This window comes from Perognathus longimembris, chromosome 5, assembly GCF_023159225.1.
Source record: "Perognathus longimembris pacificus isolate PPM17 chromosome 5, ASM2315922v1, whole genome shotgun sequence".
NCBI lineage: Eukaryota > Metazoa > Chordata > Mammalia > Rodentia > Heteromyidae > Perognathus > Perognathus longimembris.
The window spans coordinates 39,935,873-39,948,923 of record NC_063165.1 but is presented as its reverse complement, the minus strand read 5'-3'; the positions used below and the strand labels follow the sequence as shown (position 1 = coordinate 39,948,923).

Genomic DNA, 13,051 nt, shown 5'->3' with positions numbered 1-13,051 from the left:
TCTCTTAGAAGCAGTGCCATTCTTCCCAGGGACTCTTATGGGGGGAAGGGAATCTCTGTTACCACCAATGGTAGCAGAGGGGGCCTGAAGGGATTGAAAGGGAAAAACTGAGAAATCTATTTGAACCCCAAAGTCTAAACTCCTCAGTGAAGAACAATGGACACAAGCCTCCCTCTCATTACATTAATCACATCAAACTTGAGGAAAGGGTGGGGGAGGGGGTAATTAGAAGCTTCAGAAACAACCACTTCCTTTTTCTGCAATATTCGCATTCCAGAAATCCAAAGGAAGTCTATCCACCCCCCTTCCTTGTACCAGAGATACTATGCTTCCTTCCTGTAAGTCCCCCTTTTACATTACAAATATTTCTTCTTTGAACCCTCCTCAGCCTCCTTCATTTCTGCAAACAAGCCTCACCTCTCCACCCATCTCCATAACCATCTGCAAATACCTCCTTCCAGAAAACACTCCCAGACCCTCTCCTTTCATTGCTCCCTCCCACTCAGACTCTTTAAGCACTCCAACCCTGGGTCTTCCCATTCTCTCAGTGTCCAGGTCCACAGGACTTGCTCTTCCCCATTTATCCAGGCTCCCTAACCTCTTCTTTAAATATTTTCTCTGCACCCAATTCATTCTCCCAGGACACGGAGGGAAAAACTTGGTTTGTTAGTAGATACGCTGCCCATATTCCCATATTGTTCTTTTTTTCTTTCCAAATAAAAGCAAATAGATTCCAACTCCTCTTCCTTTGTACTTTTTTCTTTGCCCTAAAAACCACCTGTTAGAACAAAATAACTGTTACCCTAAAGACACAGGTAAGCAGGTTGAGAATCTCTAAGGACTATGGTTTTTGTTTTGTTTTGTTTTGTTTTGTTTTTTGTGTGTGTGTGTGTGTATGTGTGTTTTATTTTGTTTTTTGCCAGTCCTGGGGCTTGAACTAAGGCCTGAACACTGTTCCTGGCTTCTTTTTGCTCAAGGCTAGCACTCTTCCACTTGAGCCACAGCGCTACTTCTGGCCGTTTTCTGTATATATGGTGCTGGGGAATTGAACCAGAGCTTCATGTATACGAGGGCAAGCACTCTTGCCACGAGGCCACATTCCCGGCCCCAGGACTATGTTTTTACCTTTCAAAAAGAATCCCTCCTCTCCAAAAGTAGTTCCACAGGAAGATATGTGTTTTACTGGCAGAATTTGGACACTTTTATTCATGCAGGTTGACTCCATTACACTAGGCAACTGTAAATTTTAATGTGTATGGACACACACACACACAAAAAGACCAAATCATGCTCCCCATATATTACAACAACTTAAAATGTACAAAGGCTTTTTGTGATTGCCAGAAGTGGCTCTTCTGAACTTGGACAAAAAACATCATCAGAATTTGCCAGATGCTGAGGCGTGATACACACAGGGCTGTGGATCAAGATGAGGACCACTGGTAATGAGAATGTTGATGTGATGTCTCAGGACACTGACTACATGTTTGGTTTCCCCCCTTGGTTTCCTTTGTTTTATTGTGTGTCTGAGTGTATGTTTGTATGCATGTGTGCTGTTACCAGAGCTTGAACACAAGCCCTGCTTATTTTGGGTTATTTTTTTTTTCGGTGGTTAATTAGAGGTAAGAGTTTCCAGGACTTTTCTGTGCAGGATGGCCTCAAAACCACAATCCTCAGATCTCAGCCTCCTGAGTTCTAGAAAGTGGTGCCTGGCTTACTTTTTTGAAATTTCATTTTATTATATTCTTAAGAAGTAAAGAGGATCATTAGGAAAAGGAAAAAAAAAAGATTCAGATGATGTTATATGGAGGAGGAAACAGAGAATGATGGGAAATAATGAGAACAGAAATCAGAACAGAAAACATAATGACCAGCTCCTTCCTGTCCCAATAAAGGAGCCTAACCCCAGGCTGCAGCTCCTCCGGCTTGTCCTAGTTTTCCTGAAGTCTAAGCTATCAAACAATTCCATATGGACCCCAAAAGCTCCCAAGAATAATCACAACCAAGAGCAAAACAATCACACTTCCACTGAGGATCTTTATCTAATACTGTTACCAGTCTTACTCTTAAATAAGTCTAGATTGTTTCCTGTTAGTAATTCTTAAGAATCTTAGTTCAGGTGGTTCACACCTGTAATCCTAGCTAATCATAAACCTGAGATCTGAGAATCCTAGTTCAAAACCAGCCCCAGAAGAAAAATCTGTGAGACTTCTATCTTCAATAGTCAGGTAGAAAGTCATAGACCCATTTTATCAGAATTTCTTCATAGAAACTTCAAACCATTTCAGCTCATGATACAAATTTCTAAAAAAAATTCCTGAATTAACTATTTCCAGATGTTTCTATTCCTGATCACTGGTATAATTTATCCCTATTTTTTGGTGATTCAACCAGGTTCGTCATGAGCCTAGAAGAATCCTCCTCCATTATATGATCCCTGCAGGAAAAGTAAAGCTTAGAGAGGTAGAGTCATAGAACAGCTAGGTGCTGGTAGCTTACACCTGTGCTCCCTAGCTACTCAGGAGGCTAAGATGATCACAGTTCAAAGCTAGCCCAGGAAGGAAAGTCTATGAGACTCTTATCTCCAGTTAACCACTAGAAAACTGGCAGTGGAACTGTGGCTCAAGGTGGTTGTGCTCTAGCCTTGAATTAAGAGATCGGGGGCAGCACCCAGGCCCTGAGTTCAATCCCTATGACTAACAAAAAGAAAAAAAAAGTCATAGAACACCTAGCTTGAAGGTCTTAAAGATCTATGTGCACTATACACACCCCTTCCTGAACCAGAGAGAAAAGTATCCATTTGCTCCTTTAAACTCAAAGCTAACTTGGAGTAAGGAAAATACCAACCCTGGAATCACACAGAGATAAAGATGCCCTATCTCAGCTCTGAAACCAACATCACAATCATGAATTGTCCTCATGAACAAAGCTTTGTCCATGTGTTTTGCTTAATGATGGGGATACATTCTCATAAATGAATGGTTAGTTGATATCATCACTGAGCAAACATCATAGCGTGTGATTATACAAAGGTGTATTCGCTATCACTAGGTGATAGAGTCCTACCGGATATGGTATTTGAGGTCTATTGTTAATGAATACATCACAATGAGACATACAACTCTACTATAAAGTTAAAAAAAAAAAAAAGAGCCAAGTGCTGGTGGCTTATGTCTGTACTCCTAGCTACTCAGGAAACTGAGATCTCAGGATTTTACTTTGAAGCCAGCAAGAACAGACAAATCTTGTCTCTGATCAGCTACCACAAAGCTGGAAGTGGAGGCCTGGCACAGCTGGTAAGCCTTGAGGGGCTGGGAAGCCAAGTGAGAGCACGAGGCCTTGAGCTCAAGCCCTAGTACAAGCATTAAAATAGTAATGATAATGATGATACTTCCTTATTTAATAGTTGATTTGCATAATGTATATTATAACAATTTTTCCCTTCTGCAATCTACTTTTTTTGATTATTTATTGCCTGGAGGCATATAGGAAAAAATCTGAACCAAATGAGATCAATAAACAATTGGCTACGTTTATTTTAATTTTAATCAAGGCTAGCCAAAAGACCTAATAAAGAAAAGGGTTATATTAGGATGCTATTGTTAGTGTTATGGTTAATCCACTACTGAGAACACTGAACAGGCTGCCAAGGACATGAGTCAGGAGACCTGTTCTGGTTCTGGTCCTGCCAAGTAACAAAAGGAAGACCTGAAGCAAGTCCCATCAGCTATCCTCATCTTGTGCAAGCCAGAGTTCCTCCATATTTAAAATGATGGGAGTAAAACAGATGTGCTTTCTGCTCTGACTTTCTGAATTCCCTTAGGTACCAGTTAAATAACAGGAGAGTGCCTGTTACATAATGCAGGAAATGGAAATGACCACAGTACACAAGCATGTTTTACTGATAAGCTTGCAGCTACCTAATTGAGGGAAGCTTTCACTGGCTTGATTCACCATGACATTCCAAAGGGCATGGTTAATTGTTTCAGCATACCTGGTCAGAATGATGTTAATAAAACATAGTATGGGGAGTTGATTCAGTGTGCTACAAAAGAAATACTTGGTCTGCATTCCCATGGCTTGCAACTTCCTTAATAAATCTTAAGCTATTTTTGAAAACCTACTTTGGCAGTGAAGCAAGCATGGTGGGAGCCAGACATCTCTTTCCAGTCCCTTCTGAATATCTTTTGGCCATAAAACATTATTCAGATTGAGTCTGGATTGGTTGAAAGAATGCAAGACTTGGCCTTCTTGTCCTTTTACCTACACTGATTTCAGCAGGCTAAGCTTCACAAAACAATTCTTAGAAAACTTTTATATCCCTTACCTAATATATACTTTTTTGCAATTTCATAGATCAAGTCCATGATCTTGTTATCATCAGCAGAAGTCACATATGAGGTATAAAGGAAAACATTCTAAGATGATCAAGACCAGTTTCCACGAGACTTAGGAAGATGTAGGAAAGGCTGGCCTTGTTTAATCGAGTCAGGAATAATTTTAAGATTGGATTCCTTTCTTAAGGTGTAAAATGAAGAAAAGCAATTAACTGAATTAAATCAACCTATTAACACACAGTAAACAGAATGTGCCTACAAAAATCTCTCAATAGCTCCATACAACAGCCTATTAGCTAAGTGTAGTTTATTCATTTCTTCATATAGTTAAGTGCATTCCTGAACCTCAGTAATATGATTTTTATACTTGGGTTTCTTTAACTACCACACTACCTTAAAAACCTTGCCTCTAAAGCAGGGAGAACACAAAACTGCTTTTAAAACTGCTTTTCAATAATGTCAAAGAAATCTTCCTAAATATAGTGAAACCTGTGTGCCAATTAACCCAAATTCTTGGATGTCACAGAGACAAGGTTTACTTCACTGAATGTTTGTTTTAAAGGGATTTGCAAACCTGAACTACGTTTGGGGGGGCTTTATTTTCAAAAGATAAGAGTCACATTAAGCAAATCCTAATGAACATTTCCAGGCATGATTTTTTTTTTTTTAATCACTAAGTCTTCTGTTTTATCATGGAAGGAGGAGGAGTTTGGGGGCAGGGCAGGGAGAGGTTTGATTAACAAGAATGACCAGATGGAAGGTGGTAATGAAAAGGCTCCTGTTCTCCTTAGAGCAGAACCTGCAGGGGGTAGACCTATTAAAAGACTCATTGCTTTGGAGTAATTTCTAAATAGATTACAAGTACTTTGCTTTGAGGTTCACCCCTTGGCTGGTTGTTAAAATGATCAGAATGCCCTCAGCACCATTCAGAGCTCTCTGACCTCTCCCAGAAAAGGCATTAAAACTCTTCTGTATTGTTAGAACCTCCAAGGGTTTCAGGAGTGGGTGAAATCATTACCATGACAGAACCGCTGGGCACATGGACTGGAATTCATCCTCACCCAGCCTAATGTCTCAACATAATAATGTGAATGTGAGAGGACATATGCTTGTAATTGATCCTGCACAATTCTCTAATAATCAAAAACTCATTGAGATAGCTCTTCTCCAGAAACAGAGCCATTCACAAATTCATACTTTTTTTTCTTTTACAAATACTATACTTACTAAACTCTCCCAGGAAATTAATACTCACTTTAGACTTCTAATGGTTTCCTTTTTAAACAGAAAGAATGGTAGAGACTTTGAATATAAAGGTGCAATGGAAGAGAAGAATGATTTGTTCTGTCACCATTAAACCAGTGGATGGGTCTGGACCAGTGGTTCAGTTAGATTTCCAAGTGTTCTTTTATCACCAGAATCACCCACACCCCTATGCTCCCCCCCCCACCAAAGCAGCCCAGTTTAAACTGCCTAATCTAAGTTCTATGTAATTCCCAACCCACGTACTATGCAATTCCGTTTTATCTATGATACCCTCTCACCAATTTGTGGATTTCTCCACAATCAAAAGATGATCATTTCTTTAGATGGACGCCAGGTGGCTATTTTCCTCCACACTCTGGAGGCTTCTCTCTTTCCCTTCTGTTCAAGACAACCCTATCTATTCATGTGCTCTAGTCGTTAACTGATAAGACAGGGAGAGATGGAAAATCATTAAGGTCCTGTTTTGTACCTGCATTCAAAAGCAGCATCTGCTATGCCTGTGGAACCATCTGTTGCCCATTTTGCTATGGAAAGGATGGTGCAGGCCTTAGAAGTGGTATCACACGTCACACCATGGCATTATCTCCTTCTTGGGGTGGGTGTACACAGGCCTATGGTTTACAGTCTCCATGGCTAACGACTCACTCCACCTCTACTCATTCAGAACGTTTACTTTCTCACAGAGATTCACACTTCTAAACTTTTCTGCAGAATCAGGTCCCAAAGTTTGTTTGTTTTAATTCCCATTTGCCCAAATACCAATTTTTAAATTCTCTCATCCTTAAGTCTTTGAATCTCCAATCTATGCATCTGATTTATGAAATCAAAGGAGTAAACTGTGAACTCAGTGATGTCGGAGGGGGTGCCTGTGCTCCAACACTAAAAATTCTTGTGATTTTAAGCCAACTTAAGTGCATCAAGGAACACAACTTCCATCACAACTAGGGTACATTAAGACACTAGCGCCAAGGGCAAGAGTCTTCCACAGCCAAAAAGGCTTCTTTGACTTGATCTCTTTGCGTTGAGCAACCACAGTTAAATGAGTTCCTAGAGGATCTAAATTAAATTAAAATCTCTAATCTTGTTAACATCTAACCCTGAGGTAATACAGACTTTGAGGCTGGACAGTTCTTTGAGCATCCTGTCCATTGTAGGATGTTTAACAGCACCCAAAGTCCCTATTGACTAGATGCTAGTATTACTCTTCTACCCCAAGCCAAGACAACCAAAAACACATTGTGGGAGTGTCCTGTGGAACTCTTCCTTCACCAACTGAGAACCATTGCTTCAAATGGGTGATATCGACACAGTTAACTAAACTACAGCAGGGACAGTCCAATCATAAGTATCTAAAATTGTAGATACTCAGGAGACAGAGATCAGAGGATCTGGTTCAAAACTAGCTGGGGGTCAGGAACGTCTCTGAGGCTCTTATCTCCAGTCAAACACCAAAAGAGCTAGAAGTGGAGGTGTGGCTCCAGTAGAAGCATTTCTCCAAGCCCCAAGTTCAAACCCCAGCATTGGCACACACAAAAAAAAAGACATAAAATAAAGCATATGTATATTACTCGTGCTTTCTAAGTTATCCCTGTGCCTACAGCCTTCCTACTAAGGGTTGCATTTGGCACAACTTAACTTCAACCACTCAAACCTAAACATAACCTCAATTACTCTTTAAAAATATCCTAAAGTAATCACTTCTTTCAGTCATTTCTCCATTGCACTTTAGAAGCAACTCTGATTAAAATTTTTCAAAACAGAGGTTTGAAGAAAATCATGTGAAAGAGTTTGGTTTTATCATTTAGACTCTTTGTCCCTATCTTAAGTAAATAAAATGGTTCTGAAAAGGTTGCTAAAGTAGTTGACTTTGACAAGGGAGGGTCAGTGAAAAGAGGAGATAGCGATTGTTTTATTCCTGTTTTCCAAGTATCCTTGTTTCAAACCAGGACCCTGGCAACTGTCCCCTACAGTGAATCCCGCCCCCGCCCCCTGAGAACAGCAGCTGGCCGCTGTAAGCAACAGATTGAACCTTGCAAATGGACTGAAGTGATGACTACCCTTGACCAAACATCTCACTTTTTCATTTGTGAGCAGGGCTGGGATTTGCAAACCTCTGAGTCTCAGAAAGTGAGAGACACTAGCTGGGTGAAAAAAAAAAATCAACTCCACTTGATATTAAAAGACCTTCCAGATATCAACTTTTTTTGAGATGTTGCAGTTTCCTAAAGCACACACAATGTTTAAAGTTCATGGTAAATGTAAAAGAAAAAAATGCCATATAAACAACTCTAGGGAGGCTACAAAACAGAAACCATAAAAGACACTGTGATTTTTCAACCTTAGCTCTTTATTCAAACAAATATTTACACAATTGAAAGCAATGGCACCAGGCATATGGCCATTTTGTTAAAATAGTGGGTAACCCTGAAGGTTTATTTATCCCAAAGCCAACTTCTCTGTTGCTATCCTACCAGGAACAAAGAATTCAAGAGCCTCAAGGGCAAAGTTTAACCTTCTGAATCTCTGAAACTCCTTTAGGTGTTAAGAGCTGGCAGACAAATTTCAAACTGTATAAATAAAGCCAAGCTAGGGGGCTTAAAGTTAACATCCCACACTTGAACATCTACATCTGTAACTTGCACACTGATGTAACTGAAGGGAAACGCGACACACAAATATTTACACTAAGCGGACTCCACATTTTCATGCCTCTTCCATTTCCCTCCCAGCTGCTCCTGAAGTCTAGTTTAGCATCCAAGCACTTCAGCGAGGCGCAGATGGAAGACTTTCAGAGAAAGCAAAGCGGACAAAGATTTGCAGCGCAGAGCCCGACCACCTAGAAGGCTGTGGTCCCTTTCTCTCTTTTACATGAGAAAGGTAAATGAGGAACCGCTGGGAGCAAGTTCCACTAGTAAAACTCTTTCCAACAGGAAACCCCAACCCAGGAAGGGACAGCCTGTCAGCCCTCTTAATTTCCTGGCGGTGGCGAGAGTTAGCCAGGTCCCCGACGCTTTAATAAGTAATGACTACTAGAGCAAAGTTAAAGTTGTAGTAGTTCGATGTACCAGCAAACAATTTCAGCGCCTCTACTGCTCTGCAGAGTGGGGCTGAAAGACTTGAAACTCTCCCCCCCCCCCCGCACCCCGCCCCGCGCTTCCCTTCCACCAAGTCAGGCACAGAGACGGCCACGCCTAAACTTAGAGGGGATCTCTCCATGGGGAGCCTTAGTCTTCAAACAAAAGTAGAACTAGAAGCCGGGCTAGCCAGACCAGTGAGAGAAGAGGGTGTTCTGAATCCCAACCCTCACACCATCCAGCAGCCGATCTTTCTCTATCCCAAAGATCTAGCCCAAGGTTCCCCCCCCCCATTCCTCCCTCCGCGGTCATTAGAGTTGTCCCCAAAGTTGTCCCCGGTACCCCTAAAGTCCGCCTGTTGCTTATGATCGCTCTACCAGGATACCCGTTTCCCTCCAGAATCCTCGCAATCAGAAACCCACCCAACGCTCCTAGAGTCATGCACAAGAGGGGGAGGGAGGGTCAGGGTCCCAGCTCTGGGCTCGGTCCACCCCCCCCCCCCCCGGGCTTTTGTCCCTGCAGCTTGCAAGAAAAGCCAAGAAAAAAAAAGTCTGTTCCCGGAGCGCGCACTCACCATCTCATCTTCCTTGCCAGCTGCCGCTGTCCCCGGGCCTCGCCACCCTCTAGCGTGGTCCGGGTTTGGATAGGCTCCTCTCCTTTTCCCCACGTTCTTCCCTCGGGGGCCCCAACACAGCCCCAAGCCCGCAGCAGCTCCAGCCGCGCGCCAGTCCGCGGCTCCCGACGCCCTCGCGCCGCGCAGCCAGTGCGCCCCTCCCCGACCGCGGCGGCCACTGCCTCCGCCTCTCCGCCCCCAACCCTCCGCTGCGCAACCGGCGGAAACCAACTCGGCCGCGGGGGAGGCGGTGTCCCCCGGGCGCCACCCGGGCGCGCGAAGTCGGGAGCAGCGCCCTTCTCCTGGGTGGGCTACCGACCCCTCCTCACCTGGCTTGGCGGCGTGACCAGGTCCCCGCAGCCAGAGAGGGAAGACACGCTGGGTGCGTCCCGCCACCCCGTGGGGTCCCCCTCGGGCGGCGATGGTGGGCTCGGCACCGCTGGGTCCCGCGCCCCTGGTCCCCTGGGCGAGCCCTGCCGCCGTACCTGGAAGTTGGAGCCCTGCGATGGGAGACCTTTCCTGGAGCGGGGAAGTTTACTGCCAGGGACCCCAGGCTGTACTCCCCATCTCCCGGCGCCACTCTTTCAAAGCCGCGCTCACAGCCACAGGGTAGAGCGTTTGTGGCTGGCTTTCCCACTGTGGTGGAAGAAGAGCGGCAGGATGAATGCACGTCCTGGGGTGATGATTTCCTTACCCCAGCCCAAGATGTGGTTTCTGCTGTGCAAGCAAGCTCCTGGTGACCGCACCTCCTCCAGAGAGCCAGCCACACCCACCCACCCCCATCCCGGGGCAGGCTTCGGCTCGGAGGCAGGTTTACCTGACGCTGGTGGCAAACCAAACAAACAAACAAAAAACAAACAAAAGTAGGCGAACGACCTCAGGCGAGGGCTGGGGTCAAGAGTGTTTGTACCGATCGCTTTGTAGCGGTTCATCTGAATTTCCATCTTTTTCAACCTTTTTTCTTCTTCTGAGCTTCAGTAACCAATGAAAACAACGCTGATGGAAAGAAGCATCCTAGCAAGACAAAAGGATGGACTAGACCTGGAGGAACTCACAACATCAAGAAAGCTCATGAGAGGACAAATTGTTTACCTTGGGATAGTGCGTGGGCAAGTTTTAGATCCCACGAACACTGCAAGTTAATAAGCTTCTGTGTTATTAATATACCGGGAATAGACTAGACCCACGAGTCACTTAACAAATAGCTCATTTAATAGACATTTCATCCGTGCAAGGAAAAGTCTGGCAGCTAACTTTAAGGAGAACCTCACCTACAAGAATGCTTCGTGTGTTACACAGACTTTCTTCTTTTTCCCTGTTCTGGATGTTTGGTCCATGGAAATAAATACATGTAGACAAACCCAACAGTTAAATATTTCACTGATTCTTTCTTCTCTTTCTTCCTCTTTATTGGAGCATTATCTTAGTTCATCCTTTAAAAGCCAAAACTTCCCGACTCCATTCCTTGTACAGCCAGTTGTCCTTTCTTTCTGTTCAGCTGTAACAAAACTTTGAGTAGTTAAGCTGTCCTTGATTTCTCCCTTCCCATTTTATTCCGGCTAGACTTGGTTCCTACTGTTTCCCTACAATTGTTCTTGTTGAAATAAAGCAGTGCAATTTAAAGGCTGCTTCAAAAGATAAACAAATAACAGATTGCTTCTTTCCAGGACTTCAGGCCTGTTATCCCAGCAATGGGGGAGGAAGGAGAGCTGAAGCAAGAGGAACACAAGTGGAAGGCCAACAGGGCTTATATAAGGAGTTCTAGGCTAGCCTTGGCTATGTGGCCAAGCATCTATGTGCAGGGTATTCAGTTTGAGCACCAGCATGAGGGGAAGAATTGCTTTTCACCTTTCATTTTCCTTTCTTTTACATCCTTACAGCTCCCAGCAGTAATATGTACTCCATCACTTTCTCCTTTAGAAATACTGTATTTGACTTGTACATCATGTGGTCATGGTTTTCTTCCTGTCCCACTGATGACTCCTTTCACTCCTTCTACTCTCTGAGCACTGAGGGTCCAGAGTTCAGACTTGGCCTTTTCTATGTACTCTTACTCCCTTGGTGGTCTCTTGATATCTCAGTGCCCTAACTACTATCTCAGTCTTAGCTCCAGCCTTCTCCACGATTTAGAGATTGGCAACTATGCAGTTGTATTTGTAATGGACTTCACTCAACATTTCCAATGTTGGATTCTTGAAATTCCTTCCTCTTTCTCTCAACTATTCTTTCTCAAGTCATCTCCAAATCAGGCCTAAAACGTTGGTGTCAACCCTGACTTTTCTATTTCTCTCCAATCCACCAAGAAATCTGCCCTGTTCTGCTTCCAAAATAAATCTAGAAGTTTGGGAGGTTTCATTTCACATGGTCAAGCCTACCACACATAGGTGGCCAATGAGGTTACAACACCTACAGAGCATGCCAGGTCACACGCAGGTGGAAGATGTAGTCAGCTTCTGCCCTCTCTAACTCTGAGATGAATGGAGCCAGTGTGACACCCCCCCCCCCAACAGCTAATGATGGCACTGGCCAGATCTGACCTCCATATTACATGATTACCCTTGTTGCTTTAAGTCTATGGCAAGGCAACCCATTATGGTGAGAACACTAGAGCAGAAATCTGGGGTTCATGACCAAGGAATAAAAACAAAAGAGAAAGGGACAGCCTGGCTTTTGATAGCTTAGAGTAAGAACTAAGATTCAACACATTCAAGTGTAAAAAAAGAGACAAATTTACAAAGCACCCATTTGTTGCAGACAGGTGAATATTGGTGAAAAAGATATAAACCAAAGCATTTTATGGTACATCTCTGTAAAGACTTTATTGCTCTGTGTATTTGCAATGTAACAATATACTAACATATATTATTTTTTTAAATGACCCAAATAAGTGTGAATAAAAGGGAAGTTGTGCCCGTGAATCCATCAGGAAAGACAGCATATATGCCCTTCCTGTTGCAGGAAAAAGGTTTTCTGGGCACGGGTCTTAGTGTGAACACTACAACAGAACAGAATCTGAGAAGGATTGGGAAACTATGAGTAATCCAGGCTGCCCAGCAGACTGCATGTAGGGAGGAAGGAGTGGGAGATAAGGCTGAAGAACCTGGGAGGGACTTGGGGGGAAGGGAGAGACAGGGATTGGAATTTTAGATTTGATGTCATTTCCTTGCTCTAAACTTGTCCTGGACCTTGCTTGCTTGATAAATGCAGGAAGAACCTGGGGTTGTGTAGGAAGTAGAATCAGATTATACAGGGATGTATTTAAAGGATGTAGTCTTCTTCTACACCAAGACTATGGGTGGAGCTTCTGAGACTTTATTGTCTATGCCTCTAAATAAAATTCCAGACAGGGCTCAAAGTGGTGGTTCGTGCCTGTAATTCCAGCTGTATTGGATGTGGATTGGATGTGAGACACTTAAAAAGTAAGTGCAAAAGAAATGAACACAGAGCCCTAAATGAGTTTAAGCCCACATACCACCAAAATAATATCTCCCTAGCAAAATCCTGGGTAAGGTCTAAGGACTACCTGCTCTCTTCTTTCCTCCACTGCAGAACTGGAGCTCTGGTATAGGGAAATCCTCCAAGATGGCCTCACTCTACTTGTTCATGGCTGGTGTTGTGCCACCTTCACAGGCTGTCAGAATGGAACTTTGTGAAGGATCCATAGCAGTGAAGTTTATCATTACATGGAACTAATACATCACTGTTGATTATCTAAAGAAAGTTATTAGTATTGCATGTTAAGTGTTCAATGACTGTACACA

At 43.4% G+C, this 13,051-nt stretch overlaps 1 protein-coding gene and 1 long non-coding RNA gene across 12 annotated transcripts in view; one reads left to right on the top strand and one right to left on the bottom strand.

The window, feature by feature from the left end:
- Phldb2 (pleckstrin homology like domain family B member 2) overlaps window positions 1–13,051 on the bottom strand; it is a 200,623-nt gene that overhangs the window by 91,858 nt on the left and 95,714 nt on the right. Inside the window, exon 1 of one of the 11 annotated variants that reach the window (XM_048346587.1) lies at window positions 9,776–9,910. The exons of 9 other annotated variants lie outside the window; for them this stretch is intronic. The gene's annotated coding sequence lies outside the window, so the exon portion shown is untranslated. Of the gene's footprint in view, window positions 1–9,251; window positions 9,325–9,775; window positions 9,911–13,051 lie in introns of those variants that run through there. One more of the 11 variants, XM_048346588.1, reaches the window with a different exon arrangement.
- The window catches only part of LOC125351677, a 28,360-nt gene continuing 22,442 nt past the window's right edge, over window positions 7,134–13,051 (top strand). Inside the window, exon 1 of the long non-coding RNA XR_007210994.1 lies at window positions 7,134–7,293. This is a non-coding gene — a long non-coding RNA (uncharacterized LOC125351677). The remainder of the gene's footprint in view (window positions 7,294–13,051) is intronic.